The 26,830-nt window shown below is 44.1% G+C and overlaps 1 long non-coding RNA gene and 1 other non-coding gene across 2 annotated transcripts; one reads left to right on the top strand and one right to left on the bottom strand.

Moving 5' to 3' along the window:
- The first annotated feature begins 14,048 nt into the window (after positions 1-14,048).
- On the top strand, positions 14,049-14,179 carry LOC138838481 (small nucleolar RNA SNORA51). The gene has a single exon (XR_011375620.1). It is a non-coding gene; the product is annotated as a small nucleolar RNA SNORA51 (small nucleolar RNA).
- Positions 14,180-16,141: 1,962 nt separating this feature from the next.
- Positions 16,142-26,579, bottom strand: LOC138838004 (uncharacterized). Its single transcript, XR_011375536.1, has 3 exons — positions 25,955-26,579; positions 21,645-21,692; positions 16,142-16,639 (listed from the first exon to the last, which is right to left on the bottom strand). It is a non-coding gene; the product is annotated as an uncharacterized lncRNA (long non-coding RNA).
- Positions 26,580-26,830: the final 251 nt, after the last annotated feature.

Raw genomic sequence — 26,830 nt, 5'->3', positions numbered from 1 at the left:
ACAGGTATTGGTGAGACAGATTTTGTATACAGCCAAGGGTGACCTACTGCCTGTGTGTTAGTATGCTAAGAGACTGGTCCTCCCCGCCTTTGACTTGCATTGTACAATGTGCCTTTGTGCTTGCTGGAAGCTAACAAGGGGTTAGGGATGGGAGCAGGAGGGAAAAAAACTTACCCTGCCACATTTGTTGATAATGAAAAGAATCTAGCATCAGGTGGATAGTGTAAACATTATGCCCACCTTTGGTTCTCAGCTCCACCCAGATCTGAGCCCCTCCCTGCCCTTGAGTTCCCCAAGTACAGCTGGCCCCTCCCTCACTCCACTCTGACCCACCTGAACTCCCATCTACCTTACTTCCTACCCCTCAGTCCTTGCTGGTACCTAGATAGTGGAGGCTGTCATATGCTCTCTCTTTGGGGCAAATATGGCTCCTCTAATAAACCTTGTAATAGTCTTTCTCCTGTGCTTGTCTGCCTCCAACTGGTCCCCTGGGATGGCTGGGATGGATCCTTTCAGATACCACAGTGATATGGGTGTGGCCAGAGTCCTCCTTCTTGCTCTTGCCTACTCAGCTCAATGGAAAGCTGGGTTATCGGGGGATGGTTGGGGAAGACCGAAATCAGATCTAGGGAAACTATTTGGGGTTAGTATCTGTAGAACATCCTCAGAGCATGAAGCCCCGAGTTCAAGCCCCATGACCAGCACTCATACACATTAAAAACAGATGAAGGTAAAACAGAAAGAGAGAGAAACAGAGAGAGAGAGAGAATGAGGAGTGGGGGGAGAAGGAAGCAAGCAAGCATAGCTACTGGTTATACAAAAAATTACAGGAATACAGTATACAAAGTAGAATACAAACGTTCTTTGTACTACTCTCCCTGAGATATGACTGCTGTCACCAATGGATTCCTTCCTACTATCCTTATCATCCAATCATCTTGGTTTGTAATTTTATTTCTTAAAGGCAACTGGACTTAAATATTACCTGTACCAACTCACTCTGCTACTTGTGTGACCTTGGGGTAAGAATTACAACTTGGTTGAGGCTCAGCTTTTCAGTTTGATCAAATGGAGACAAAAATGCCTCAGAAAACAGAGGGCTCCATAGTCGTGCCCCCCCCTCCAAATCCGCCCAGGGGAGGCTCAGTAAATTTTGCATCCCAGGTTGTAACTCTAGTCCACATGATATTTGCACCTGCTCTGATATTAGTATCCCAAAACACAAATGAATCCCTCCAAATCTTAAAAAAAAGCCCAACTTCATATTTATTTTGATTGTACAAATACATTTTTCAGTTAATTTTTTTTTCTCTTTTGGGATGTAGTTTCTTCCATGTTGAGGGTTTTCACAGTCTGGGTTACAGTACACTGAAGGCTGACACCCTGGGCCAGAGGAGGGTAGAATTTCACACCTTATTCCCATGCCAAAGCCTGGCTGCTTGTGGGGAGACATTGCCAGGGAATTACACACTGCAGGTAATACCCCACACCTGGATCCAAATTTGTGGTCCTATATCAAGCTCTTTGAAGAAGGGGTCAGGGAGCAGCAATGTCAAGATCAGACTGTCCCACCTGTAAGCGGTGACCCAGAAAATCACTCAGACACACAATGACGTAGAAGAAAGAAACACTTAATGGCAGCTAGAGGCTGACAGGCTACCTCTTGAAGGATAGAGAGTAGCAAACTGCTCTTGCATCCTTAGAGGTCAATAGAGTGTCAGCAGTCGGAGGGCAGAAGCGGGGGCTGCAGGAAATCTTTGTCATCACAGCTGGACACTGGAGATATCCGACAGCCAGGGTAGGATGTTCTGTAGCTGGCTCACAGCCAGGGAACACATCCCATCACAGAAGCAATACATTCTATATCTAGCACGTAGCAAAACCAATATATCTTTTTTTTTTTTTTTTTGGGTCCGGTCTTGGGGCCTGAACTCTGGGCCTGGGCGCTGTCCCTCAGCTCTTCAGCTGTACACTAGTGCTCTACCACTTAAGCCTCAGCTCCACTTCCAGCTTTTTCTGCTTATGTGGTGCTGAGGAATCGAACCGAGGCCCTCATGCATCCAAGGCAAGCGCTCTACCACTGAGCCACCTTCCCAGCCCCCCCCACCCCCTTTTTTATTTTTAAAGACAGGATCTCATTATGTTGCCCAGGCTGGCCTTGAATGTGCAGTCCTCCTGCCTCAGTCTACTGAGGGCTGATATTATAAGCATGCACTACGTACCGGATTTACAACACTGACTAACGCTCTGGGGTCTTGGAGTCACAGGGTTTGAGACAGGCTGTTGATTATGTTAAACCATTTGACTGTGCTTCTAAAGAGTCTGGTGGCTATCTTTCAAAAAATATTCTAAATAAGGCTAGGAAACCTGTTACTGACTGCAGTAGTATTTAGAGACATAGTCAAGAAATACACGTGACAGGACTGTCACTCATATACAGGGGGAGAGACTTTCCTCCAGGGGCTGAGTGCTGGAAAAAGCTTTTTGCTTCCTTGGATAACAGGTTGATGGTCTATGCTACTCAGATATTCTAAATGCCACAATTAACTCTGTTTCCCAGTTTTGCTTTGACCATCAGGAAGTTCAGTAGTTGCAACTATTCCTAATCCAGTTTATGGTTTACTGGTCCTGATATCTGACTAATTATTACTTATTTATATTTCACTTGAATATACTTTTCTTTTTTGCTGCTGGTCCTGGTGTTTTGCACTCAGGGCCTGGGTGCTCTACAACTTGAGCCACAACTCCTCACTTCTGGCCTTTTGCTGGTTAATTAGAGACAAGAACCTTGCGGACTTTCCTGCCTGGGCTGGCTTTGAACTGCAATCCTCAGATCTCAGTCTCCTGAGTAGTGAGGGTTATAGGCATGAGCCACCAGTATCTAGCTTGAATATATATTTTTTTGTAAAGAATTCATTCCAACTGGGGAAAGATGAAAGGCAGAAAATAAGAAGAAAGTAGAGAAGGAATTGGCAAATTTAGGAGAGAGGGCAGAGGTGGTGAGGCGCATGTGAGTGGGTGTGTAAGCTGGCACACTCTGACTTTCTTCAAGATCCACCCTGGGCTTCTACCTCTGTCAACTCGTGCTGTCCTGGATAATGTGGGCATGGAAGCGAAGCGTGCCTCTGTGAGGACTGTCTCTCCCTGTCCTCTGTCCTCCACACTCCACGGAGCACAGGGCTGGCATCTGGACCACTGGGCCATGTGAAAAATTAACCCTCCCAAGTGTGGCTCTTGACCTATTTAACTACTCTGCATGGAGGTCAGCTCAAGGTCAGGAGGCTGGAACCTCAGCTCCCTGTTCTCTCCAGATGCCCAGTCCTTGCCTTTGTGGAGCCCCCTGCAAGGAATAATCAAGGGTCCTGAGGACAAGGCCTTTGAGGGCAGAGTGAACGGCTGTGCTCAGAGTACATTGGCAGGTTCGATGGAATGGTGTTCCAATATGTGCTGGGCAACTCTAGGCAGCCACCTTACTCTGATTTTCACCTTTACTCTCTCTGTTGGTTGGCTAGAGATCAACATGGTGTTTGTGTCTCGAATTATTTGCTCCTGAAAGTGCAGAAACTCAATGTTCGATGGCTTAACCCAAGAAGAGAGGGTGTTTCTTCATTCTAGGGACGGAGAAGCCCAGAGGAGGTCTGGGCAGCTGTGACCATGTGGCTCTCGCAGGAGCTAGGATTAGTGAGCACTCACATAACACACCTAAGAAGTAAATATTCCTGGTTTGCACGTGAGGAAACTGGGTCACTAAGAGATTAAGTTGGCTTATGTGTCTAGCAGCTGATAGCTGGGACGCCCTCCAGGGAGTCTGGCTGCTGTGTTGGTCGGTCACCATGTCACACTGCCTCTCCTCTGTGAGTTCCCTCCATGTGGCCTCCTGCTGGGCTCCATCCAGGCCTGTTTCCTCATTGGTCAGGAGCGGATTTTCCTCTATCTCAGATATTGTTCACAAGTTGGGCCCTAGTGGCTTATGCCTGTAATCCTAGCTACTCAGGAGGCTGAGATATAAGGATCGCAGTGCAAAGCCAGCCTGGGCAGGAAACGCCATGAGCTTCTTATATCCAATTAGCCACCAAAAAGCAGGAAGTGGTGTGCTGTGGCTCAAGTGGAAGAGCACTACTAGCCTTGAGCTAAGGGGAGCCAAGCGCTGGTGGCTCATGCCTGTAATCCTAGCTATTCAGGAGGCTGAGATCTGAGGATTGCAGTTCAAAGCCATCTCAGGCAGGAAAATCTGTGAGACTCTTTTTTCCAATTAACCACCAGAAAACTGGAAGTGGTGCTGTGGTGCTTACCTTGAGCTGAAGAGCTCAGGGACAGTGCTCAGGTCCAGAGTTCAAACCCCCACGACCTACAAAAACTGACAAAAAAAAAAAAAAAAAGCTAAGGGAAGGGAGGAATAGGGAGGGGTAAGTAGGAGATAATGAGGGGTGGGGTAACAATGATTAAAAAAACAAATGTAGGCTGGGAAGTTGGCTCAGTGGTAGAGCACTTGCCTTGCATGCCTGAGGCCCTGGGTTCGATTCCTCAGCACAACATAAAGCAAAAAGAAAAAAGCCAGAAGTGGCGCTGTGGCTCAAGTGGTAGAGTGCTAGCCTTGAGCTGAAGAGCTGAGGGACAGCACCCAGGCCCAGAGTTCAGGCTCCACGACCAGACCCCCCCCCCAAAATAAATACAAACAAACAAAAAAAAACAAATGTACTCATTACCTTACTTATATAACTGTTTACCCCCTCCCCCATGCTCATCACCTAAAAAAGAAAAAAAAAAAAAGCTAAGGGACAGTGTCCAGACACTGAGTTTAAGCCCCAGTACCAGAAGAAAAGAAAGAAAGAAGGAAAGAAAGAAAGGAAGGAAGAAGGAAGGAGAGAGAGAAGGAGAGAAAGAAAAAAAAGAAGAGAGACAGAAAGAAAAGGAGTACTTCAGCATGAGAAAGAATTCAGCCTATTCTTGATACATTGCAGGTTTAGCCACCTATACCTCCCCTGGCATGTCTGGTTGACATCTCAAACCCAACATATCTGAGCCTGAATTTCTAGTTATCTCTTCAGTCCCCTAAAAATTTAATCTGATTGCATCCAATTTATGTATGTTCATTTATTTATTTATTTATTTTGGGTCCAGTCGTGGGGCCTGAACTCTGGGCCTGGGTGCTGTTCCTCAGCTCTTTAGCTCAAGGCTAGCAGTCTACCACTTGAGCCATAGTGCCACTTCTGGCTTTTTTTCTTTTTGCTTATGTGGTGCTGAGGAATCGAACCCAGGGCCTCATGCATGCAAGGCAAGCACTCTACCACTGAGCCACCTTCCCAGCCCCTTATTTATTTATTTTTGTTGGTCATGGGGCTTGAACTCTGGACCTGGGCGCTGTCTTTCAGTTCTTCAGTTCAAGGCTAGTGCTCTACCATTTGAACCACAGTGCTACTTCCAGTTTTTCTGGTGGTTTATTGGAGATAAGAGTCTCACGGACTTTTCTGCCTGGGCTGGCTTTGAACTGCAATCCTCAGATCTCAGCCTCCTGAGTACTTAGGATTATAGGCTTGAGCTACCAGTGCCCAGCTCCTTTTTTTCCCCCCAAAAAACGTTCAAGCCAGGTGCTGGTGGCTCATGTCTATAATACTAGCTACATAGGAGGATGGGGTCTGAGGAACTGCAGTTTAAAGCCAGCCCAGCAAGAAAGTCTGTGAGACTCTTATTTCAAATTAACCACTCGAAAACCAGAAATGGAGCTATGGCTCCAAGTGGTAGAGAGCTAGACTTGAGCAAAAATCATAGGGACAGTATCTAGGCCCTGAGTTCAAGCCCCATGACTGACAAACAAAAAACAAAACTTTATTTTTGAAGAACAGTTTTAAATTTTTAGCAAAATTAAGAAAATACAGAGATTTCCCCAATTCCCCCCCTGCCCCTGCCAAGCACACATAACCTTTCTCATGATCAACATGGACTCCTGGAGTGTACATTTGTTATAGTCAGTGGACCTATACTGGTATGGCAGTTAAAGTCTATATGTTAGGCATCACTTTGGATGGTGGATGGCATATGGGGTTGGACAACGTCTAAAGGCATAGTATCATACAGAATAGCGCCAATGCTCTACAAAAGCTCTGTGTCCCTCTATATTAACTCTATGACACTTGAGTTTTGCCTTTTGTAGTAATAGATAGAGTTGTACTTCCATAGTATTTAGCCTTTTCAGATCTACTTCTTTCACTTACTGATAAGTATTTAAATGTTTTTACTTGTCTTTTCATGTCTTAATTTCTTTTCAGAACTAAGTAATATTTCATCATCTGGATGGACTAAAGTTTATTAATCCACTTAAGGACAGTGTATTGTGTGTGTGTGTGTGTGTGTGTGTGTGTGTGTGTGTGTGTGTGTGTGTGTGTGTGTGCGCGCGCGCGCATGCGCACACACTTGACTTTAGGGCCTGGGGATTATCCCTGAGCTTTTTTTCTCAAGGCTATCACTCTACTACTTGAGCCACAGCACCACTTCCAGATTTTTGGTGGTTAATTAGAGATAAGAATCTTATGGACTTTCCTGCCCAGGATGTCTGTGAACCATGATCCTCAGATCTCAGCCTCCTGAATGGCTAGGATCACAGAGGTGAGCCACCAGCACCCAGTTTTACCCAAAGGATATTTTGGTGGCTTCCAGGTCCTGGAAATTATGAATAAAGATATAAAAAACCATCTATGTGCAGGTTTTTGTAAGGACATAATTTTTTAATCCTTTGGGTGAGTTTCAGGACATATGATTGTTGGGTAATTTGGCAAGAGAATATCTAGTTTTTAAGAAACCACCAAAGTATTCTCCAAAGTGGTGGTACTATTTTGCATTCCCATTGGCCATGGCTGAGAGTTCCTGTGGCTCCATATTCTCACCAACATTAGGAGGGGGTCAGTGTTCCTTAAGCTGGCTGCTCTAGAAGGTTTGTAGTAGTATCTCACTGTTTTTATTTGCATTTCCTAATGACACATGACAGGAACCCTCTTTTCATATGGTCTTTTCCTGTGGTTCTTTTTGGATGAGGTATTTGTTAAGGCTTTTGACTTGTTCTCCCACCCCCTACCCCTGCCCAAGTGCTTGGATTTAAATCCAGGATCTAACTCATCCTAGGTAAGTATTGTACCACTGCCTCCTTCCTTCCTTCCTTCCTTCCTTCCTTCCTTCCTTCCTTCCTTCCTTCCTTCCTTCCTTCCTTCCTTCCTTCCTTCCTTCCTTCCTTCTTCTTTTCTCCCTCCCCCTCTCTCTCTTTCTTTCTTTCCCCCTTTTTTTTTTTGGCCAGTCCTGTGCTTGAACTCAGGGCCTGGGCACTGCCCTGAGCATCTTTTGTTCAAGGCTAGCACTGTACCACTTCAGTCACTGCGTCACTTCCAGTTTTTTCTGTTTATGTGGTACTGAGGAATCAAACCCAGGCCTTCATGAAGGCTAGGCAAGTACTTTACTACTAAACCACAGTCCCAGCCCTTAGTTTATTGATAGCATCTTTCACAGAGCAGAAATTTAAAATGTTAGTGTCTTGTTTATTAATTATTTTTTCATAGGTCATGCCTTTGGTGTTGGATCTGTAAAGCCATTGTCATACCCAAAGTCACTTAAGTGTTCTGCTTTTTTATTTTCTAGTTTATTATTATTATTTTTTAAATTTATTTAATTTTTTTTTTGGTCCAGTTGTGGGGCCTGAACTCTGGGCCTAGGCGCTGTCCCTCAGCTCTTCAGCTCAAGGCTAGCACTCTACCACTTGAGCCACAGTGCCACTTCTGGCTTTTTTCTTTTTGCTTATATGGTGCTGAGGAATCAAACCCAGGGCCTCAGGCTTGCAAGGCAAGTGCTCTACCACTGAGCCACCTTCCCAGCCCCTTTTCTAGTTTTTTAAAATAGCTTTTGTGTTGCACATTTGGATCTTGTATTCATTTAGAGTAAATTTTTGCAAATGATCTTATGTCAGTGGCTTGTCTCATTTCAGCCTCTCATTCTTATTGGATGACATTTCAGGTTGCTTAGGTGAAAGCAGAGCTAGATGCCTAATTGGCACTTAACAAATATCTGTTGATGAACAGATATCTGTAGTTATCTCGGTGTGTCTCTATAATCAACTGTGTTTTCCTTCGGCTATTGGATAGCTACTAGCCTTTTTCTTCATTGGCAAAATGCTAAGTTACAAGGAATTAAAGAAGATAGAAGCTATACTAGTCTGCTATAACATAATATCACAGACCGCAGTTTAAACAATGGAAATCTATGGGCTGGGAAGGTGGCTCAGTGGTAGAGCACTTGCCTTGCATGCTCGAGGCCCTGGGTTTGATTCCTCAGCACCACATAATAAAAAAGCCAGAAGTGGCACTGTGGCTCAAGTGGTAGAGTGCTAGCCTTGAGCTGAATTGCTGAGGGAAAGTGTCCAGGCCCAGAGTTCAGGCCCCACGACCGGACCCCCAAAAAAACAAACAAAAAACAAAAAACAATAGAAATCTATGAAAGCCAGAAACTTAAAATGAGGGTTCTATTCAGGGCTAGTTTCCAGTGAGAGAAGTCTTCCTTTTCTGTTCTTTATTTAATTTTTAATTTAAATTTTATTTTGTACTGGTGGTAAGGCTTGAACCCAGGGCCTCAGGCTCTTGCTTCACTTTTTCCATATAAGGCGGACACCTCTCAAGCACAGCCTCTATTCTAGGAGACATCTTTCCTTAGCTAGTCACCTTTTCAGTGTGACTTCACATGGCCTTTCTTCTGCAAATATGTGGAGATAGAAGACTCTGAGGTCTCTTCTTTTTTCTTTTTTTGTCAGTTGTGGGGCTTGAACTCTGGGCCTGGGCGCTGTCCCTCAGCTCTTCCTAAAGGCTAGCGCTCTACCACTTGAGCCACAGCACCACTTCTGGTTTTTTGGTGGTTAATTGGAGATAAGAGTCTCACAGACTTTCCTGCCCCAGCTGGCTTTGAACAGGATCCTCACATCTCAGCCTCCTGAATAGCTAGGATCACAGGCATGAACCACCAGCACCCAGTGTCTCTTAAAAAGACACCCATCCCATGGAATTAGGAAACCACTCATATGACCTCATTGAACCTAGTTACCGCCTTAAAGGCTTTATCTCCACAAAGAGTGGTATCAGGGTTTGGCTTTCAGCATGTGGACTGGGTGGGTAGGTAGGGCCCAATATAATCCATGGGAGACGTTTATTTTTCTACCTCATAAAGACTTGATTGGCAATCGAGAGCTGCTATAGTATCCCCAGGGTTGTAGATTTAGGTTCCTAGCTTCTTGCTCCACTTTTGTTCACTAATATTCCCAAGTTCACATCACATTCCAAGATGGCCACTCAGATCTGCATGCTAGCCAGCAGAAACGGGGGGGGGGGGGGGGGGGGGGGGAAGGGAAGTTAGAAAATAGCAGCCTAGGGCCTGGAAGGTGGCTCAGTGGTAGAGTGATTGCCTTGCATGCCTGAGGCCCTGGGTTCGATTCCTCAGCACCACATAAGCAAAAAGAAAAAAGCCGGAAGTGGTGCTGTGGCTCAAGTGGTAGAGCGCTAGCCTTGAGCTGAAGAGCTGAGGGACAGCACCTAGGCCCAGAGTTCAGGCCCCACGACCGGACCCCCCCCCCCAAAAAAAAAAAAAAGAAAATAGCAGCCTAGGGCCTGGAAGGTGGCTCAGTGGTAGAGTGCTTGCTTTGCATGCATGAGCCCCTGGGTTTGATTCCTCAGCACCACATAAGCAGAAAAAGCCAGAAGTGGTGCTGTGGCTCAAGTGGTAAAGTGTTAGCCTTGAGCTGAAGAGCTGAGGGACAGTGTCCAGGCCCCACGACTGCCAAAAAAAAAAAGAGAGAGAGAAAAAAAAAGAAAGAAAATAACAGCCTAACCTTCAAGGACATTTCTTTAAGATTGTGCAGAACAATCAAATTTACATCTTATTGGCTAGAGCTTAATCATGAGGTCACACTTACCTGCAGAAGAAGATAGCTAATGTGGTTTTTGCCTAGCAAGTTTAGACCCAAATTAGGATCTGAGATTATATTACTGGTAGTTGCATAAATCTAATCTAACAAATATATCCCTTGCTGGCATGCTATCTTGGGAAATTACTAAAGCTCTTTGATAACTGATATGTCTTATGATAGCGTAAGAGAAACTAGTCTGTGCCTGGCACATGGTTCATTCACTCATCCAGCAAATAACACTGCACACTTCATGTGAAGCAGCCATCAAACTGGTGCTGACGACAGTGGTGAATGGGACAGGTACAGTTCTTATTCTTGGTGCTGGGAAATAATTAAGTCTTCAATACAGGAAGGTGTTAATTAGGCATGAGGACAATAAGGAGAACTGTAACAGGGTGAGTTAGTCGTAAGTGACTGAGTGACTACTTAGATCATCTGGTCAGGAGGTAAGATGCAAACTGAGATTTGAATGACCTGAAAATACTCAATCAGTAAGAGCCATTCCTCCTTCTCCTCCTCCTCCTCCTCCTCCTCCTCCTCGCTATTACAAAAAGAAAAGAAATTTACTGGAAATCAGATGACTTATATCTATTCTCTCACAATGTATCCTTGAGTATCCATCCTTAGTTTTCTTTTCTTTTCCTTCCTTCCTTCCCTCCCCCTTCTCTCCCTCCCCCTCTCATACTCTCTTTCCCTCTCTTCCTCCTTCCCTCCTTTCTATTTTGTCTTTCTTTCTTTTTCTTTTTTTCTTCTCTTCTTCCCTCCTTCTCTTTCTTCCTCCCTCTCTTTTTTCTTTTTCTCTCTTTCTATTTTTTTTTTTTTTGGTCCGGTCATGGGGCCTGAACTCTGGGCCTAGGCACTGTCCCTCAGCTCTTCAGCTCAAGGCTAGCGCTCTACCACTTGAGCCACAGTGCCACTTCTGGTTTTTTTCTTATGTGGTGCTGAGGAATCGAACCCAGGGCCTCAGGCATGCAAGGCAAGCACTCTACCACTGAGCCACCTTCCCAGCCCCTTTCTTTCTATTTTTTTATTCCTTCCTTCCTTCCTTCCTTCCTTCTTTCCTTCCTTCCTCCCTCCCTCCCTCCCTCTCTCTCTCTCTCTTTCTTTCTTTCTTTTTTTCTTTCTTTCTTTCTTTCTTTCTTTCTTTCTTTCTTTCTTTCTTTCTTTCTTCCTTTCTTCCTTTCTTTCTTTCCTGCTTGCTTGCTTCTTCCTTACTTCTTTCTTTCTTTCTTCCTTCCTTCCTTCCTTTCTTTCTTTCCTGCTTGCTTGCTTGCTTGCTTCTTCCTTACTTCTGTGTGCCAGACCTGGGCTTGAACTGGGTGCTGTCCCTGAGCTTCTTTTATTTGCTCAAGGCTAGCATTCTACCACTTGAGCCACAGCTCCACCTCCAGCTTTTAAAATAGTTTATTAGAAATAAGAGTCTCATGGACTTGCCTGGGCTGACTTCAAACTGTGATCCTCAGATTTCAGCCTCCTGAATAGGTAGGATTACAAGTGTGAGCCACTGGTACCTAGCTCCAGCCTTTTTTTTTTTTGGTCTAAAATTGCTCTTGACTCCCTTCTGTCGCTGAACAATTTAGTCCTAAAATGATCAGTTTGGAGAGAGAAAGACAGTCGTCCTCACAGGTAGGGCATGGGGCAGGAAGCTGCAGACATCTGAGTGGGGCAGGGAGGGTGTTCACACACTGGCAGCCTGGTGCAGACAGCTCAGCAAAGGGAGGCGAACATCTGCATGAGATATGATCTGCTATCAGAGCCCAGCTGAGGAGGGTGTGTGTCCACGTGAGGCATGACCTAGGGTGTGGTGTCAGAATCCTGGTAGGGTGAACAGAACATTCTAGCATGGGAAATCAGAGCCTGGGTGAGATGAGTAGGAAACCTGTCCAGGATTGCTGTGGTGGCAATATGTGGATGATTTGTTAGATCTGGGAATTGGCCAAGGAAATAAATAGGTTAATCATGAGATCCAAGAAAAGCCAGTGATAATGTCAGAGTGAGGGCCTTTGAATCTTCTCTCCTTTGTGAAAGAAACAAGGAAAAATGGCCAGCACCAACCTTTCAGAACTCTGAAAATTAGCCAATGGCTTTTTAGCAACAGAGGGACTGTTTGCTCAAGAGAAATGGTTGAGGGCTAGGAGTGTGGCTTAGTGATAGAGTGCTTGCCTAGCATGCATGAAACCCTGGGTTCAATTTCTCAGGACTACATAAACAGAAAAAGCCAGAAGTAGTGCTGTAGCTCAAGTGGTAGAGTGCTAGCCTTGAACAAAAGAAGCTCAGGGACAGTGTCCAGGCCCTGAGTTCAAACCCCAGGGTTGGAAAAAAGAAAAGAAAAGAAAAATGGCTGACTCTTAGTGAGGACAGCAAACTCTATCATATTTGAACTTGAGCTTATTGCTCCACCCTGCCTCCAGCTCTGTGGCAGCCAGGATAACCAGCATCTCACAGCTCCAGTGACTACTTAGCAGCCACTGATTGGGGCCAGGGGTTGGAATTTCTTCCAAGTGTCAGTCTCAGAGGGTTTCTTGTTACTGGGCTCGTTTTGGTGGAAGATCCTACTTGCAAGGCTCTCTTTATTTTGTCCTGACTTGGAACCAATGGCTCATTCCTGTCATCCGAGCTACTCAGGAGGCTGAGGTCTGAGGTTTGCAGTTCAAAGCTAGCCCAGGCAGGAAAAGTCCGCAAGACTCATCTCCAATTAATCCCACAATGCTGGAAGTGGAGCTGTGGCTCCAGTGCTAGAACAGTAAGTAGCCTTGAGCAAAAGAACTCAGGGACAGTGCCCAGACCCTGAGTTCAAGCCCCAGTGTTGTCATACACACACAAACATACACACACAAAGACATGGTATAATAATAATCAGTGGCTGATGTAAAATCCTTTATTATTGGTAACTACTTTATATGTAAATTTATTAAATGTGCCAATTAAGAAGCAGATACTCAATGATGGATTTTAAAAAACACAATCTATTTGCTGTCTACAAGTGAATATGTCTTACATTCAAAGACAAAAACAGATTAAAAGTAAAAGTAAAGAGCCTAAAGTAACTCCATTTTAAGATTAACCCCACCAACCTGTAGCTGTGCTGCCCTTAGAATAACCTCGAAAGAGGAACAGTTCTCAAAAAAACCGCAGGTTGCCACCAACCCTGCCCTCCCTTAAGAAACAGAGCAATTGCCCAAGTGTTCCATCAGAAAAAGGGAAGTGCGATCAGGGTGGACTTAAACCCCCTGAGCTTGTGAGCTTGCTTGAGTGGAAACCCCCTGAACTTGTGAACTTGCTTGTGTGGAAACCCCCTAAACTTGTTCGTTTGATACTATAAAAGCTGTGCTAATTTTGTGCTTGGGGCCTCCAGATACACGGAGGACCAAGCTCGAGCTTGCAATAAACGACTCTTTGCTGTTTGCATTGATCATGGGCTCTGGTGGTCTGTGAGGGGGTGTACAAAACTGGGCACTTCAAAAGGACGGCCAAGTGCTGGGAGTTGAAACCTGTAATCCTAGCTAATCAAGTGGCTGAGTTATGAGGATCATGGTTCGAATCAAGGAAGACCAGGAAAGTCTCTGAGACTCTTATCTCCAATTAACCACCAGAAAGCCAGAAGTGGAGGTGTGGCTCAAATGGTAGAACACTAGCTTTGAGTACAAAAAAGTTCAGGAACAGTGCCTAGGCCCAGAGTCCAAGCCCTAGGAATAGCCTCTCTCCCAACCCCTAAAAAGTAAAGAAATGGAAAAAGCTATTCATGAAATAGGAACCAAAAGAAAGCAAAAATGGGCATACTAATATCAGATCAAACAGATATCAAGGCAACAATTACTACTAGAGGAAAAGCTTATTTTATAATGATAAAAGGTTAATCTGTCCAGAAGATAAAAGAATTATAAATATTCATGCAAAAAGACAGAACCACCAGACACATGAAGCAAAAACGGTCAGGATTACAAGAAGAAATAGAAGAATTCAAACTCTGCTTTGAGCAATGGATAGAAGATCAGCAAGGTGTGGCTCAAGTGGTAGAGCGCTAGCCTTGAGCTGAACAGCTGAGGGACAGTGCCCAGGCCCAGAGTTCAGGCCTCAGGACCGGACCCCCCCCCAAAAAAAAGAAGATCAGCAAGGAAGTCTCTTGGTGCTTACCACAGGCTGTGTTCTTACACTGACGTATTGAAAAAGAAGGCAGAGTAAACCTACACCATATACACCTTAGCCCAGACCCTGTGTCTGGTCTGCATTGTGAATGGGGAGACACAGGTTAAAGAAAAAAAGATAAGCAAGGAAGCAGAGGACTTGAATAACAATAAGTTAGTCCAAATAGACATCGACAGGTCTCCACCCCATAACCACACAGGGTAAATGGTCTCCAGGACACAGGAACTAGTTTTCAGAACATACCATATGTTAGCCATAAAACCAGCTTCAATAAATTCAAACATATTGCAATCATATAAGTTGTATTCTCTTCACATTGAAAAAGAATTAGTCGTCAGTTATAGAAGGTTCTTAAGGAAATCCATAAATATGTGGTAATTAAGCAATATGTTTCTAAATAACCAATGGGCCCAAAAAGAAATTGTAGGGGAGATTAGAAAATACCTTGACATAAATGAAAAACAAAACTAAACCTCTGACATATCAAAATGAATGGATGTACCTGTAACTAAGACAATGACTAAGGGAAAATTTGTATCTGTAAATATCTATTATTTAACAAGGACAAACATCTTTTTTGTTTTTGTTGTTGTTGATTGTGAGTCTTGAACTTGGGGCCTGGATGTTGTCCTTGAGCTCTTTGCTCAAGGCTAGCGCTAAACACTGTGAGCCACAGCACAATATCTGGTTTTCTGATGGTTAATTGATGATAAGAACCTTAAAGATTTTTCTGCCCAGTCTGGCTTTGAACTGTTATCCTCAGATCTCAGACTCCTGAGAAGCTGTAGGTGTGAGCCACCATTGTCCACCCAAGAAGTAACATCTTAAATCAGTAACCCAACTTTCTACTTTAAGAAACAAAAGGAGAAGGAAGAAAGAAGAAAAGAGAAGAAGGGAAGAAGAGAAGAGGGGAGAAGGGAGAGAAGATGAGACAGGGAAGGAGAAGGGAGTGGAGGGGAGAGAAGACAGGAGAAAAGAGGAAAGGAGAGAAGAGAGGAAGGAGACAGAACAGGGTAAGGGGAGAGGAGAAGAGAGGAGAGGGAAGAGGAAGAGAGAGACAGAGAGAGACAGAAAGATAGCTCGAGAGACAGAGAGGCAGGGGCTTGGGAATGTGCCTCAGTGGTAGAGTGGTTGCCTAGCATGCACAAAGCCCTGGGTTCAATTCCTTAATACCACATAAACAGAAAAAGCTGGAGGTGGCACTGTGGCTCAAGTGGTAGAATGCTAGGCTTGAGCAAAAGAAGCTCAGGGACAGTGCCTAGGCCCTGAGTTCAAGCCCCAGGACTGGCCAAAAAAAAAGAGGCAGAGGAAGATCTTCTGGAATTAGAGTAGTGAAGGTTATGTAGTTTTGGCAACCATGCTGAAAATCACTGACTTTCATACTTCAAATAGGTGAATGTTATTGTCAGTTTAAACACGGGACTTTCTAGTGTTGATTTTATTGACAATGTTAAGGTTGCATTCTGGCCTTAGGATTTGCCAGCAGTTTGGATGCTAGTCTCACCCCCATCCCTTTGGTCTGATTGTGCTGTTGCACACAAGGACACCTAAGATTTGCCTGTCATCAACATGCTATACCTGACTATGATCAAGGTCAAGTCCACTGTCAATTCTTTGTCTCTGTCTCTCTCTTGCCAGTCCTGGGGCTTGAACTTACGGCCTGGGCACTGTCCCTGGGCTTCTTTTGCTCAAGGCTAGCATGTTACCACTTGAGCCACAGCACCACAGCTGGCTTTTTCTGCTTATGTGGTGCTGAGGAGTGAAACCCAGGGCTTCAGGCATGCAAGGCAAGCACTCTACCACTGAGCCACATTCTCAGCAGCCCCCTCTTACCAAAAAAAAAAAGCCTTTTCCTTAATGGGGAGGGAAGACCCGAGTATAGCAATGGAGAATCCTCCAAGAGACTGGGCAAGCTCATCCTCAGCTCTGCCACCCACCCCCACCCCACCCAGGGCCAGGGAGCAGTGATGTCCCCCAGTGAACACCCCCATCCAGCCCAAGGAATTGCACATAAAATGTCGTATCAGACAGTGGGCCTAACTTCTCCCTGGCCACATTCACCAACCTTTCTGTGGACCCAGGTCCAGTCCCCAACCCCCGCTGAGGGCAGTCATCCGCTGAGCCCCTCTGAGCACCAACTTGGTGGTCAGCTTTGCAAATCCCTTTCCTGGGAATGTGCTTCACCCATTTCTTCCCTCTCTTCTATCCTTACATCATCAACCTTGATTTTTCTTCTATGAACCAAACCAAACCAAACCAAAACAAAACAAACCAGTAAACAGCCTAAAACCAGAAGTGGGGTATAGTTAGTGACAGAGCATCTCTGAGGTCCTGGGTTTGATGTCCAGCAATGTGAAAACAAAAAGAAGGAAAGAAAAAGACCAGCTGTCACCAGGCAGCCAGGCTTCTCCTCTGTCCTGGGGCCTCCAGGAGATTTATTTCCATGGCAGAGTAAAGTCCTGCTTTGTAGCCCCGCTCCTGCGTCACAGGGAAAATCACCAGGGTTGTTGTTTTTTTTTTTTCCTTGACACTGACCTTGGCCTCTTCAATAAACGGCTAACACTAAAAAAGAAATGGAAGGAGCGACGAGTTATTTTCCACATAGGAGGCTAAAGTGGGGGTGGAGGACAAGGGGTGGTGAGTGGAATACGATCCTTTTGTTGCTAACTTCCAGTGGGGTTTGTCTTTACACTGCCAGGTCAGCATTACCCAAGTGTCCTCTACCAAATGGACTGGATTCCTAAAAACAACGGAACTAGCAGCAGCTGAGGAAATTTTTATCCTCTTGGTCCTGGCTGGTGTTCGAACCCAGGTCCAGAGCGCATGGCTGATAGTGTTGGTTTCCAGCCAGACACTGTTTGTTTGAAAAACAATTTGAATCTCTTATTTAAAAATAAGAACATAGAAGCAAGATAAGATACAACTCTTTATATATATATATATATATATATATATTTATTGTGAAAATACTGTACAGAGGGGTTACAATTACATGGGTAAGATAATGAGTACATTTCTTATCAAGCATTGTAGCCTCCTCCTTTGTTTCCCCTTCCCATCCCTTCATATCCCCCCCATTCCCCCCCACCAAAGTTGTAAAGTTCGTTTTTCAACATAATATCTTGTATATCTCATTGTTGCAATGGGTCCTCCTGTATCCTTGTTTTGACGATTTGTTTTTTCCCTTCCCCTCCACATATACCAACATCATATATAGTGAAAGCAGGGGAGGGACATACAAAGCAACAAAGACATAATCTTATAAATATGTTAGAAACAGTCGCATGCAAGACCTCTCTCTCTCTCTCTCTTTCTCTCTCTCTCTCTCTTTTGTCGGTTGTGGGGCTTGAGCTCTAGGCCTGGGAGCTGTCCCTGAGCAATTCAGCTCAAGACTCATGCTCTACCACTTGAGCCATCGCGCCACTTCTAGTTTTCTGGTGGTTTTTGTAATTAAGTGATTACATAATTCCCCAAATTTCACAGTATTGTGGGATAGTGATGCTCATTTAAAGTCACAAACTCATTCTAACTTTCCTGGAACAAATTGTCTATCACGGTCTATAACATATAACGGTGTACACATATATTCCATTCATGTGATCAGCAGCATGGGGTTATTGTGTTAGTTTCCAGCCAGACACTGTTTGTTTGAAAACCAATTTGAATCTCTTATTTAAAAATAAGAACATAGAAGCAAGATAAAATACAACTCTTTTAAAAAAGAAGTTTGAACTCCATCTAAACTCACTATAGAGCATATTTGCTTAAGGAGTATGAAGCATGTATCAATGTGTCTGGGTAATGATTTATGGGACTATTAATAGCGTGGTTTTTTTGTTTTGTTTTGTTTTGTTTTTGGCTAGTCCTGGGGCTTGAACTCAGGGTCTGGGCACTGTCCCTAAGCTTCTTTTGTTTAAAGCTAGTACACTCTACCACTTGAACCACAGTGCCATTTCTGTTTTATTTTATTTTTTCTGTTTATGTGGTGCTGAGGAATTGAACCCAGGACTTCAGGCATGCTAGGCAAGCACTTTATCACTAAGCCACCTTCCCAGTCCAATAGCTTGTATTTTTATTCAAACCTTCTCCATCCTAAGAAAGTAGCCAGAAGCAGAACCTCTTAAATCAGAGTGTCCCCTTCTGTGACCCCTTCCAACCCCATCTGCCTAGGATTTGAGTGGCCAGAGTGGGATTGTTTGAGAAGATCAGGTTCTAAGGGTGGGGACAGATGGAGTGAGCCACAGGCAGCCCTTAGCAGGAAGAGGTGAGAATTTGACAGACTACAAAGAATAGAACAAGTATGTGTGCAAGTGGCTAATACCTGTGATTCTAACTGATCAGAGGGCTGGGATCTGAGGGTTCACAGTTCAAAGCCAGCCTAGCCAGGAAAGTCTGTGTGATTCTTACCTCTAATTATCAAAAAGCCAGAAGTGTAGAGTTGCTCAAGTAGTAAAGCACCAACCTTGGGTGAAAAAGCTAAGGGATAGCACCTAGGTCCTGAATTCAAGCTCCAGCTTTGGTATAACAAAGAAAAAAAAAGTGCAGTTTGCAGAGCTCTGATGGGTATGATTATGGGATGAGCTGAGGAGGCTCTGAGCCCTGGCACAGAGACCCCTGGCCTCTGGCTAAGGTGATGGATTGTTTGTGCTCCAGCTTGGTTCCAAGGTTCCAAAAATGCCGCCTTCAAGGTAGGCCACACAGAGGCCTAACAGAGTGTAGGAATGAGCTCCCTTATTCTTCAGGAGCTACTGAGGACTTTTACATAACCCTAGAGAAGAGTGCCTCTGAAACAAAAAACAAAAAAAAAAGAAGACCAATAGGGAATTTTCCAGTAGCCAGGTAGGTGGGGCTCATTAACTAATTTAGAGAAGGAATATTTTCTTATATCTGATTGTGGGGAAGTTCAATGTACGCCCTTTACATAAACACTGATGTGGAGCCACAGAACAATCTTTATACTTCTGTTGCTCTCCAATTTTATCAGTATGGGTGGACTCTGTTTACAAGAGTCCAATAAAGCCTGGTGCTGGTGGCTAACGCCTATAATCCTAGCTACTCAGGAGGCTGAGATCTGAGGATCATGGTTCAAAGCCAGCCCAGGCAGGAAACTTTGTGAGACTCTTATCTCCAGTTAACACCAGAAAACTGGAAGTAGCGCTGTGGCTTAAGTGGTAGAGTGCTTGCCTTGAGCTGAAGAGCCCTGAGCTCAGGGACAGTGCCCAGGCCCAGAGTTCAAGCCCAATACTGATCAAAACAAAACAAAACAAAAAACCCTCCAAGAGTCCAATTTCACTTCATCTTCACATTACAGTTGGACAGGGAGCAAGGTGGTGCTATCTTGTTTGCTGAGCTTAGAGAGAAACTAGATCCCTGGGTGAGTCATTTGTTGATCGTTTTGGGGGTCCTAAAAGGCCTTGGTGGGTGTCATGCTATCTCACTGGACCTTAAGATAGGCCACCAGCCCTCTGGCCTTAGGATTTGCCTACCTTTTCCTTATTTAATGCTCATTCCTTTGGTCTGTTTGCTCTGTGCATACAAGGACACACTATGTCTGTCTGTCTGTCTGTCTGTCTGTCTGTCTGTCTGTCTGTCTGTCTGTCTGTCTGTCTGTCATCAATACCCCATATCTGTCTGTGATTATGGTCAAGTCCATTCTTCTCACTAAAGGGATACTTCTGTTTTATTCTTTGCCTCTTCTTTCTTGAAGGGAAGACTGATTTCTGGAGGTATGGCAGCCACCTTGCCACCAAGAGGAGAAAAGCCACATGCTGACATGGCTGATGGGAAAGATAGAAGGCACATGGACCCCTAGTGGAGAAACAAAGCCACCTTACCTGTGCCAGATGGTCTATCTCTAGAATTCTTGCTACATGAGAAAATAGACTCTCTTGTTCCATATATTGTAATCTAGTTTCTGATACATGGAACCACCGATATTGTGGGTTGGTACAGCATCATATATCAGTGTTCAAATTATGACTCTAACATTATTTGGATGACTTAGGCCAAGTTGTCCAAAATCCCTGCAACTTAATTATCCTGTGTGTAACAAGGATGGCAGTGATTCAGTCCCAGAGCACAGAGTTCATAAGGCGATTCACACGTGTATGAGAAACTGATGCATGATAGGTGTGGATGAGCAAATGAGGACAGAAATGACAGACTATGTAGCAGGTGGCATTGGGAAAAGTGACTCACTGTGTAAGAGAAAACAAAGTTGGGGGCTGGGAAGGTGGCTCAGTGGTGGAGCACTTGTCTTGTATGCATGAGGCCCTGGGTTCCATTCCTCAGCACCACATAAACAGAAAAAGAAGTGGTGCTGTGGCTCAAGTGGTAGAACACTAGCCTTGAGCTGAAGAGCTGAGGGACAGCGCCCAGGCCCAGAGTTCAAGCCCCACAACTGACAAAAAGAAAAAGAAAAACAAGAAAAAGAAAAACAAAGTTGGATACCTACTTTCTTTCTTTTCTTTTTTTCTTTTGTTGGTTGTGAGGCTTGAACTCTGGGCCTGAGTGTTATCCTTGAGTTTTTTAGCTCAAGGTGAGTGCTCTACCATTTCTGGCTTTTTTTTTTTTTGGGTCCAGTCATGGGGCCTGAACTCTGGGTCTGGGGGCTGTCCCTCAGCTCTTCAGCTCAAGGCTAGCGCTCTACCACTTGAGCCACAGTGCCACTTCCGGCTTTTTTCTTTTTGCTTATGTGGTGCTGAGGAATCGAACCCAGGGCCTCTGGCATGCAAGGCAAGCGCTCTACCACTGAGCCACCTTCCCAGCCCCCATTTCTGGCTTTTTGATGTTTAATTGGAGATAAGAGTCTCACAGACTTTCCTGCCTGGATTATCTTAGAACCACCATTCTGAGATGTCAGCCTCCTGAGTTGCTAGAATTATAGGCATAAGCCATTGGTAGCTGACAGAGAAGGTAGTTTTAAACCTAAAGCCAAGAGGTAATTAAAATATAGGGTATAGAGACTGACTGTAGCTCAGTGGTAGAATACTTGCCCACCATATATAAGGCCCTGGGTTCAAGTCTCAACATTGCCAAAAAAATTAATATTTAGATTTTAGACCTGAGTTGCCACTGGATACATGGGCCTATTGGATACTGTATAAGTGACCTCATGCAAACTGAGATGTGCTATAAATATAAAATATATACCAGAGCCAAAGTCCTACTGTGCACAAAGGAATGCATTATTTCTATATAATTTTATGCTGATTCCATCATGTTTCAATATTTTAGATATATTGGATTAAATAAAATGTATTAGTAAAATTAATTTCACTTATTTCCTCTTACTTTTCCAATGTGTCTATTAGGAACATTTTCATTACAAATATGTCTCATATTACCTTTTTTTTTTTTTTTGGTCCGGTCGTGGGGCTTGAACTCTGGGCCTGGGCGCTGTCCCTCAGCTCTTTAGCTCAAGGCTAGCGCTCTACCACTTGAGGCACAGCACCACTTCCGGTTTTTTTCTTTTTTGCTTATGTGGTGCTGAGGAATCAAACCCAGGGCCTCATGCATGCAAGGCAAGCGCTCTACCACTGAGCCACCTTCCCAGCCCTCATATTACCTTTTGATTGGACAATATTCTTCTAGACTCTACAAGAAACTCCTCTATCTGCAAGAAAAAAAAGTAGAAGTTACTATAGTAGAAAAATGGGTAAAAGGTATGTACAGGAATTCACAGGAGAAACTCAAATAGCAAATTAGTATATAAATAGCAATTTAAAAATTATATATCTATAAATATCTTTGATCTCAATAATAACCAGAGAAGTATAAATAAATACAGCCATGAGATTGTCTTGACATCAATCAAAGAGTGATGTCACAATCCCAGAACTGTTGGAAGAACCAGAAGGTAGAGCTCCCTAGATGTCTGCCACACCGGGACTCCTAGTGAACTGCTGTATACATTCCAGAGCTAACAATCCAGACTAATTTTTTATGTGTCTGTACTGGGGCTTGAACTCCGGACCTCATACTCCTACTTAACTTTCTCACTCAAGGCTGGCACTCTACCACTTGAGTCATACTTCCACTTCTGGCTTGTTGCTGGTTAATTGGAACCTTTTTTTTTTTTGTTGGTCATGGGGCTTGAACTCTGGGCCTGAGCGCTGTCCCTCAGCTCTTCAGCTCATGGTGAATGCTCTACTGCTTGAGCTACAATGCTACTTCCAGTTTCTAGTGGTTTGTTGGCGGTAAGAATCTCACAGACATTCTTGCCTGGGCTGGCTTTGAACTGCAATCCTCAGATCTCTGCCTCCTGAGTAGCTAGGATTATGGTGTAAGCCACTGGTGCCTGGCTTTTGCTGGTTAATTGGAGTTAAGTGTTTCTTGGATTTATCTGCTTAAGCTGGCTTCAAATGGAAATCCTTAGGTCTCAGCCTCTTGAATAGGTAGGAGTACAGGTGTGAGCCTCTATACAGGATTGTGGCACCTAGCTACAATCCAGACTTACATGTAACAATAAGAATAGATCTCAAATTCCATCTCACCCCAATAAGACTGGCCAGCATCGAGAAGTCAAACGGTAACAGGTGCTGGTAGGGATGTGGGGAAAAAAAGAACCTTATTGCACAGTTGGTGGGAATGTAAACTGGTTCCACCACTCTGGAAGGTAGTTTGGAGGCTCCTCAAAAAACTAAACATAAATCTGGTGCCAGTGGCTCAAACCTGTAATCCTAGCTACTCAAGAGGCTGAGATCTAAGGATCATGGTTCAAAGCTAGCCCAGGCAGGAAAGTCCATGAGACTCTTTTTTTTTTTTTTTTTTTTTTTTTTTTGTCGGTCGTGGGGCTTGAACTCTGGGCTTGGGCGCTGTACCTCAGCTCTTCCGCTCAAGGCGAGCGCTCTACCACTTGAGCTACAGCGCCACTTTCGGTTTTCTGGTGGTTTATTGGAGATAGGAGTCTCAGGGTCTCTCCTGCCTGGGCTGGCTTTGAACCGTGATTCTCAGATCTCAGCCTCCTTAGTAGCTAGGATTACAGGTGTGAGCCACCAGCGCCCGGCTTTCCATGAGACTCTTATCTCCAATAAACCACTAGAAAACCAGAAGTGGTGCTGTGGCTCAAGCAGTAGAGCACTCATCTTGAGCTGAAGAGCTGAGGGACAGCACCCAGGCCCAGAGTTAAAGCCTCACAACTGACAAAACAACAACAACAAATTTAAACATAAGACTGGGAATGTGGCTTAGTGGTAGAGTGCTTGCCTAGCATTCATGAAGCCCTGGGTTTGATTCCTCAGTGCCACATAAACAAAAAGAGCCAGAAGTGGCACTGTGGCTCAAGTGGTGGAGTGCTAGTCTTGAGCTAAAGAATCTTAGGGCAGTGCCCAGACCCTAAGTTCAAGCCCCAGGACTGGCAAAAAACAAGAACAAACAGCAAAATGAAACAAACAAAAAAAAAACTGAACATAGAACATAGAACTATGACCCAGCCATACCACTCCTGCACATTTACCCAGAATATTACAAGTTAGGATATAGTAAAGGCACTTGCACATCCATGTTCACTGCTGATGCCATACAACTGATAAGTGGATCAAGAACAAGCAGTACATACACACAGTGGAATTTAACTTGTTTATTAGAAAGAACATAGTATGTCATTTGCAAGGAAATGGATGGACCTAGAACAAATCATGTTAAGTGAAACCAGGCTTAGCAGGACAAAGGGTGCCTGTTTTCTCTCATATGTGGAAATTAGATCTAAAATACAAACATATGTGATAATACATATAGGGCTTAATGCATTTACACACATACAAAGTGACTAAAGGAGGGTATACTTAGGGCAAGAGTCCAAAGGCATAACTGTTTATCAAAAATAAATATTACATGTCTTAGTGGTAGTAGAGTGCTTGCCTAACATGCATGAAGTTCTGTGTTCAATTCCTTAGTACCACAGAAGCAAAAAATAATAATCAAATATATTTAAAACATAAACATTAAGCTGGGCGCCAGTGGCTCACGCCGTAATCCTAGCTACTTTAGAGGCTGAGATCTGAGGATCGTGGTTCAAAGCTAGCTCAGGCAGGAAACTCTGTGAAGACTCTTATCTCCAATTAACCACCAGAAAACCAGAAGTGGTGCTGTGGCTCAAGTGGTAGAGCGCTAGCCTTGAGCTGAAGAGCTCAGGCACAGTGCCCAGGTCCACAGTTTTAGCCCCACAGCTGACAAAAACAAAACAAAAAAACCCATGTTTTGGGGAGTGGGTAAGGGGGTGGCACAGGAATGGAGGGAGGAAAGGTGAGCAAATATAATTATTGTATTCAATATACATTATGTAAGAAATGAACTATCTACCTTGTAGGTTGGGAGGGACAGGAGGGAAAAATCGGAGGAAGAATGAAGAAGGGGTGACACTGTCCAAGAAGCATTGTACTCCTAACCTGACATATGGAATTGTAACCCTTTTGTACAACTACATAATAATAATAGTAATAATAATAATAATAATAATAAATGAAAAAGAATAGCTATCATAGGAAGCAAGTGTTGAGGGAAAAAGTAGGAAAGAGTGAAATTTGTAGTACATTTCCATTTGTGTGATTCCAAACAACACAAACCAACAAGATGTACATTTTTTTCAAATTTACACATGTATCAACATAAAAGGAGAGAAAATTAGATGGAAATGGATCCAAATCAATTCTAGTGCTGATAGTGGGAAAGAAGAACAGAAGTACATGGGGAGGATGGAGGGAAAGGAAAATTAATAAATAATTAAAGTAATAAAACAAAATAAATGCCTCTTACTGTTTGCCCTATTTAAATGGTGTCTCACACTTCTAACCATAGCTCTTCAGGAGGCTGAGATCTGAGGATTGTGGTTTGAAGCCAGTCCTGGGCAGACAAATCTAAAAAACCTATTATCTCCAATCAACCAGCAAAAAGCCAGAGATAGAGGTGTGGCTCGAGTGGTAGAGTGCTAGCCTGGAAACTTAAAAGCTAAGGAATAGCTCCCAGTTCCTGAGTTCATCCTCTAGTATCAGCACCAAAAACAAAACAAACAACAACAAAGATGGACATCCAGTTCAAATTGAATTTTGGTTGAGCTTGAATAGCATAACGTTCATGAGATTCTAGTGTTTGGTGATGTGGTTCCTGTGGTTCCCACAGCACCATCCTTGGATGGATCCTGGCACCACCTCCATCCTTGCCTGTGTTTGTTGCTAACCACCAAGGCTTTCCCTCAGAGGAAAGATGGTATGAAACAAGGACCCCTGTGGCCATTTATAGTAACAGCTGCACCTGGCCCAGACACTAGACAGCCTGGGAGCACTCAGTTCACCACTCCTCTTCCATAGCACACAGCAAAGGACAGCAGGAGGGCAGGGACAAAGCAGACAGTGTGTGAAATTACAGACCTCACTGCTAGTCCACTCTGATTCAAATCCTAGCCCTACCACTTGGCTGGGTGGTTTAGGTAGTGAATCTTCTGCGTCTCTGGGTTTTCATTGGAAGAACCCGCCCCACCTCCAACACCAGATACTTCAAGGTTTGTTTTGAGGATAAGAGAAGAAAGAAGAAAGGAGGAAGAAGAGGAGGAGGAGAAGGAGGAGGAGGAGGAAGAAGAAAAGAAGAGAAGAGGAAAAGGAATAAGAAAGAGGAGAAGAGGTGGAGGAAGTAGAAGGAGGAGGAGGAGGAAGAAAGAGAAAGAGGAAGAAAACTATTGAAAAAACATACATGTGATATAATAAAATGTGGAAGCAAATAAACTATATTGACAAGGTTTGAGTACGTATGAAATTGATCATGTGATGCTCTCCGTGCGTTATAATCACTCAACCAGGATGAACAGTCATTTTCTATTCCTATTTATTGGGGTGACTTGATGAACAATGATTTTTTAAAAATCTTTTTTCAGTCTCTACCTACCTTGCTATTTTCAGAGAATCTCTCTCCTCTTCCTGGTGTCCTTTGCTCTGGGGACCAGCCATACCTCCCCTCACTTTTCTAAAAGTGAAAGCACCATTATATTTGCACCAATAAACCATGTACCTGTGCCTTGGGTACTACGTTAGTTCCAAGGTCCTGAAGAGATGAGTCGGTCATGGGAAATCCAGCCTGAGATGACAGGATGGTGTCATGGCTGTGGATTCCAGCCAGGCTGGCTCTTCACGAGAGAAGACAAGCAGTACACTAAATCCCATGCCTGAGATAAGCAACGTGGCCCCTGGGGGCTTGGTGGCTTCCTTCCAGCTCCAGGACCATCCTCTCCCATTGCGTGGCCTCTGTCTTTGCTTACTGCTATTTCCTCATTGATGACTGGAAAGAGACATGGACAGTCCTGTGGCCCATCTTGAGAACCTTCTAGAGATGATACCCACAACCCATGGCTTCTCTCATCTCTTTCTCCTTTTCTATGACTCCTGCTTTCCCCTCCATGCTTATTGGTCTTTCTCTTTTCCTTCTGGCTGTACACATTCACAATGAGCTTGTGGTCAGGGAGAAGTTTCTGGTTGGTGCTGTGCTGGCTTTCTGGGTGCTCTGTGCCTTCTGATGTCAGAGAACTCCTGGTCCAGCCCCTGCATGGAGTGTTAACTGCTTCTTCATTTAATACTTCTCTCTTTGTGCCCCTGCTCCAATTAACCACCAGAAAACCGGAAGTGGCACTGTGACTCAAGTGGTAGAATGTTACTCTTGGGCTGAAGAGCTCAGAGCAAAACAAACAAACACAAAAAAAAAAAAACACTCAGAGACAGTGCCTAGGTCCTTGAGTTCAAGCCCATGGTTGACCTTTCTTTTTCTTTG

Source organism: Dipodomys merriami, unplaced genomic scaffold, assembly GCF_024711535.1.
Source record: "Dipodomys merriami isolate MVZ:Mamm:240054 unplaced genomic scaffold, mDipMer1.0.p SCAF_28, whole genome shotgun sequence".
NCBI classification, from domain to species: domain Eukaryota; kingdom Metazoa; phylum Chordata; class Mammalia; order Rodentia; family Heteromyidae; genus Dipodomys; species Dipodomys merriami.
The sequence above is the reverse complement of the archived record's forward strand: the minus strand, read 5'-3'. Positions and strand labels throughout refer to the sequence as shown.